General features: G+C 44.1%; 1 protein-coding gene across 6 annotated transcripts in view; it reads left to right on the top strand.

Annotated features, from left to right (window-relative positions):
• Window positions 1-6,007, top strand: part of PDE1C (phosphodiesterase 1C) — a 533,093-nt gene that overhangs the window by 164,582 nt on the left and 362,504 nt on the right. The gene's annotated exons all lie outside the window — the stretch shown is intronic.

Genomic DNA, 6,007 nt, shown 5'->3' with positions numbered 1-6,007 from the left:
GTGACTACTGAATAACTGGAAGTGTAGCCAAATATTAGATAAAACCTAAGAACCGCACACTGTTGATCTTTTGTCATGAGCTGCTGACAGTCACATGTCCATAGATCCCAGCTCTGATTTTCCTTTCATTTAGCACAAGAGTAAATCATGAGTAGTTTCACTGAAGTCACTGGAGTTACATCCATGTAAATGAGGAGAGAATAGGCCCTAAGGCTCTGACCTTGTCTCTATACAATCGATGCAATGTTTTTAAAAGTGCAAACCTTTTATGTGGACAAACTTAAATGATGTACACCTGGCTTCAGAAGATTTAGCTTAATCTGGTAATTTATCTGCGCCATCTCCCCTTATACCACCTTCACATGGGGAAGATATAATTAAGCACTTACTCCTGTAAGTAGGATCTAAGTGAGCTCTTCCCTTCTGACATCTAGTGACGAGCTGTGGGAAGAGACTTCAGGAGCAGACACGCCTAGTCTGCCTAGGTGCGCAGCAGATGGAGCTGCTTTGCCAAAATGATTGATTATGGCTAGGGTGACCAGACGTCCCGATAAAATTGGGTCTGTCCCGATTTTGAGGAGTTTGTCCCGCGTCCCGACCGGAGTACGGTCGGGACAGCATTTGTCCCGATATTTTGTTTCCTGGTCTTCAGCAGCAATTCAGTGGAGAGTCCTTCAGTCACTGACAGTGTTCGGCGGTATTTTGGTGGCAAGGTTTATTGCCTGCCGCCGAAATACCACCGAAGACCGTCTGCGACTGAAGGACTCTCCGCTGAATTGCTACCGAAGTCCCGGACGGGTGAGTGTTTAAAAAACAACAAACCCACCAAGAACCAAAAAACGCCCCCCCTTTTCTCCTTAACATCTGGTCACCCTAATTATGGCTGGTTTAGGTTACTCATCATTCTGGTATTTGAATGCAGGGGTAATGAAATGTTTTATCCTTATTGTACAAGTAAAGGGCAGCAGAACAGTGGTTAGCATGCCCTGATTGAGGGGCTCACCCTAAGTTGCCAATTAAGGGGAAGGGATGCCAAATCCCAGTGAAGATGAGCGGGCGGGGGGGGGGGGGATGCCCAAGGTAAAATGTTTGGGTTCCCTTGGTCTAGCACTTGTAAGGTAGGGCTGATAGGGCCACCTTTCGAGGCTTCTGTTTAAAATCCTTAAGCCCAACCACTGCTTATTGCACTGACATTTGTGACATTAGGAACAATCCAGAGATCAGGGCTTACCTTTCCCATTAGACTGAGAGTTGCACATTCATCCAAAGGAGTGGGCTGTAGCCCATGAAAGCTTATGCTCAAATAAATTTGTTAGTCTCTAAGGTGCCACAAGTACTCCTGTTCTTTTTGCAGATACAGACTAACACGGCTGCTACTCTGAAGCCTGACTTCTGTAACAGTATATCCTCTTGCCACCTCAGACTTGAGCTTGGTCTACACTATATACTTACTTTAGTATAACTACATCATTCAGGGGTGTGAAAAATCCACCCCCCTGAGCAGCATAGTTATACCGCCCTTAACCTCCCATGTAGACAGCACTATGTCAGTGGGAGAGATTCTCCTGCCGATGTAGCTACTGCCTCTCGCGGATGTGGAGTTAAGCCAACGGGCGAGCTCTCTCCTGTCGGCTTAGAGCATTTTCACCAGACACACTACAGCAGCACAGCTGCATCAGTGCAGCCGCACCAATGTAAATTTGTAGTGTAGACCTGCCCGCCGTGTCCAGTCACTGGGTTCCAGTATAGTTGTCTTACTGACCAATCCACCAGGTTAAGCTGCCTCAGTGTTTGCTTAGTTGCTTAGGTGCAAATTATCACTCTTTTCGTTTCTTCAGGCACAGCACATAGTCACTGTGCTTTAGTTAATCCTCTCCAAATCCTACACAGAATTTGTCACAAATATTATTCAATATAGCAAGGAAAAAAAAAAGATTGCGCTAACCACACAGAAACAGAAGTAATTAAGTCCATGTCAGATCATATTTAATGGATTATATTTTTCATACAAAATTAAACGGTCAAGCTCTTATTTCAGTTCTTGGAAGTCATTCTGCCATTAGTGCTGGAGCCAATAAGCCCATTTGGACTAGATCACTCTCTGGGGCTGCTCTTGGGCCCCCCAGATCCCTACCCAGGGCAGGTGGAGGGTACTGGGCTCCACACAGCAGCCCAGGCTCCCTCGGTGGCTCTTACCATGGCTTGGCTTGACTTCCAGCCTGGCTGGGGGCGGGGCCTCGGGAAGAGAAGGATCGGGAGTGGGGCCACAGCTGGGGGTGGGGCTCCTGCATGTGTGCTGCTTTTGCCTTTTGAAAAGGTGGGCACGCTAGAGCCATCTTTGTACCCATGGCTGTTCCCATGATTTAGAGAAAATGTTGTTGTGGAATGTGAAATTGTTATGGGTGAGAATGAAAAGGATGAGTTTAGCGATGTGTTTGGTGTGGATATCTGAGGGTTGTCCATTGGCTTGTAAATCTTTGAGGCGGGCAGCTATGCCGCATTGTGAGAGATGTTTGTGTATAGCAGTGGTTCTCAAACTTCTGTACTGGTGACCCCTTTCACATAGCAAGCCTCTGAGTGTGACCCCCCCTTATAAATTAAAAACACTTATTTATATATTTAACAATGTTATAAATGCTGGAGGCAAAGTGGGGTTTGGGGTGGAGGCCGACAGCTTGTGACCCCCTATATAATAACCTTGCAACCCCCTGAGATGTCCTGACCCCCAGTTTGAGAACCCCTGGTGTATAGGAAAGAGACATACATGGTGGCAAGGATGGTGTTCTGAGGGAGGCTGTTAATGTTGTGAAGTTTGTAGAGGAAGTTGGTTGTGTCCGGAGGAAGCTGGCCCTTTGTGTGGTCAGAGGTTTGAGGATGGTTTCTGTGAGTTCTAATATTCCTTCAGTAAGAGTTCTGTGGCTCAATATCGCAGGTCTTCCTGGGTTCCCTTGGTTGTGTACCTTTGGCAGCATGTAGAAAGTCCCTATGGTGGGCTCATGGGGGATGAGTTTATATAGTTTGCCTCAGAGTTGTTTGCGGAAGGATTTGAGATCTTCAAATTCCTGGGTAAATTGTGGCATAAGGTCATCTTTGAGTTCTTTATAGTAGGTGGTGTGGGAGAGTTGTTGTTGAGCCTTGTAGTCACCATGGTTGAGGACTATGCTGGCACCCACTTTGTCTGCTAATTTGATCACTGCCTGGTGGTTAGATTTCAGGGACTGTATATCTGTCCTCTCGGGTGGAGAGATTGTGATGGATGTGATTGTTAAGGATTTCATGGTTAATTTTTTTCTTGAAGCAATTTATGTAATGATCAAGCGTGTGATTTTTGTCTACACCAGGGGTCGGCAACCTTTCAGACGTGGTGTGCCAAATCTTCATTTATTCACTCTAATTTAAGGTTTTGTGTGCCAGTAATACATTTTAACGTTTTTAGAATATCTCTTTCTATAAGTCTATAATATATAACTAAACTATTGTATGTAAAGTAAATAAGGTTTTTAAAGTGTTTAAGAAACTTCATTAAAAATTAAATTAAAATGCAGAGCTCCCCAGAGCGGTGGCCAGGATCTGGGCAGTGTGAGTGCCACTGAAAATCAGCTTGCGTGCTGCCTTCGGCACCCGTGCCATAGGTTGCCTACCCCTGGTCTACACTGTGGTGTCCTGTCAGATGATTCTTTTTTTCTTATGGTTGTTGGTGGGGACCTGGTAATTTTGAGGGGTTTTGTCATTGTTGTGAAATAATTATTTGAGGTGGAGTTGGCAAAAGAATTCTTTTAGTTCTCCACCTGTTGTTATGGTATCAGATTCTGTGGCTAGGCAGAAGTTCAGTCCCTTAGAACAGTAGTTCTCAACCAGGGGTGCACATACCCCTGGGGGTACTCAGAGATTTTCCGGGAGGTACATTAACTCATCTAGATATTTGCCTAGTTTTACAACAGGCTACATAAAAAGCACAAGCCAAATCACTACAAACTAAAATTTCATGAAGATAATGACTGGTTTATACTACTCTATATATTATACACTGAAATGCAAATACAATGTTTATATTCCAATTGATTTATTTCATAATTAAATGGTAAAAATGAGAATGTAAGCCATTTTTCAGAAATCGTGTGCTGTGACACTTGTATTTTTTGCCTGATTTTGTAAGTAAGTAGTCTTAAAGTGAGGTGAAACTTGGGGGTATGCAAGACAAACCAGACTCCTGAAAGGGGTACAGTAGTCTGGAAAGGTTGAGAGCCACTGCCTTAGAGAGTATGGTAATTCAGCTCCAGTTAGGGGTGATCTTGATAAATTGATGATTTCAGATGTCGTGTAGTGTCCAGGTAGTGGGTACTGGTGCCTTGGTTTCTCCTGGAGATAGTGTTCTGTGAGTTGTGGAGTAGTTGTAGTTGGTTCCATTTTAGTGTTGGATGGTTGTCATCAAGTTTTTTGATAGTTGTTTTGGATTTCTTGCATGATTTCTAGGTAACTTTCTTGATTTTTTTTCTTCTTCCAGTATGTGGGAGCATGAGATGATTTCTTATTTGAGGTGGTCCCTTCTGGAATATGAGGTGCACTAAGTGGTTCCTCAGTTTTTCTGAAGTCTGTCTAAAGAGCTGTTCAGTATATTTGTAATTGTATGTAGTGTTCACAGGGTTATAGATGGTGAGACCTCTATGGGTGGAGATTTATTTCTTGCATGTGCTTAGGACATAGATATTGCTGTGAAGTTTTGCTTCCTTTTTCTTCATGTTGTTGACTTTCCATTTTAGGCAGAAGTGTTCGATATCTTCCATTGCTGTATGCGGGGTGGTGTAACCATGTTGGTCCCAGGATATTAGAGACACCAGGGGGTGAGGTAATATCTTTTACAGAACCAACTTCTGTTGGGGTGAGAGAGAAGTTTACACAGAACTCATGTTTAGGTCTGAGAAACTTACTCCGTGTGTCACACTTAAATGCAAATTAGAAAAGATTGTTGAGCATAAGTAGGTAACACACATTTCAAGGGACCATACAAGGTGAAGTGGTCTGACACATTTAGCTTCAACCTCACCCTTCTACTCTGCATGTATCAGAATCTTGGTTCTGCTTGTGAGAGGCAAGTGCAGGCATTCTTCTTTATAAGGAATAGTGCTTGTAAGGTACCTATAGCTACAAAATTGCCCTCCACTACCATTATGAGTCTGCCGCTGAGCTGATCCTCTCTTCTAGTATCTGAAATTAGATCGTTGGAAAATGCCAATTATCAAACCTGTCCATGGGCAGGGGTATAAGAGGCGTGGGGAGACTAAGCCTCCACCAACAGGGCAAGAAATGCAGGATGCAGTTCACCTCCCTTTGGAGTTGTGCTGGCCTGCCACCTTTGGATCACTGCCACTGGAAGCTTCTGAGAAAAGTGTGTGGTGTGTGTGTGGGGGAGGGGGCCCCTGGCTCCCGACCTGAGGCCCCACTCCCTCTCTGCCACTCGCACCTCTCCAATCTAAGTATATGAGAGACCACAAACTGACAGGGAGAGCACAAGAAGGTAACAGTGAGACAGTTATGACTAGTGGAATAAACAGTGGCCACAGTACATCAGAACTGCAGCTAAAGTGAAAGGGCCCTATCATGCCCTTTCAGGGCCCTTTAAACTACAAGGTGTGCTTTTTAGATTTTCAGATGGTAACGTCATTGTCACTTGTGGCCAGATTTAGGCAACTCAAAAAGGCAGACAGGTGCCTATTAGAATTTACAAAATCACCAAAGCAGGTATGAAACTGGCATTGATGGGAGAAAGGTGTCTAACTTGCATTGGTGATTTTGAAAGTCCTACTCCATGCCTATCTGCATCGTTAGTGCATAAATACTTATAAAAATATGGCCCTTCGCTCCTAATTTTAACAGCAACAATGTGGTAACCTTTTCATGTGTACAAACCGAAGTACCGGTATGTGCTACATATTTACAGACTGGGACATGGGTGCTTTTGTCACTAGCTGAATGTTGAACAGCAGGGTGTTCATTGACTAGCAGACCA

The sequence above is a fragment of the Mauremys reevesii genome, linkage group 2 (genome assembly GCF_016161935.1).
Source record: "Mauremys reevesii isolate NIE-2019 linkage group 2, ASM1616193v1, whole genome shotgun sequence".
NCBI lineage: Eukaryota > Metazoa > Chordata > Testudines > Geoemydidae > Mauremys > Mauremys reevesii.
Note: the sequence above shows the minus strand (reverse complement) of the source record. Positions and strands in the feature narration are given on the sequence as shown.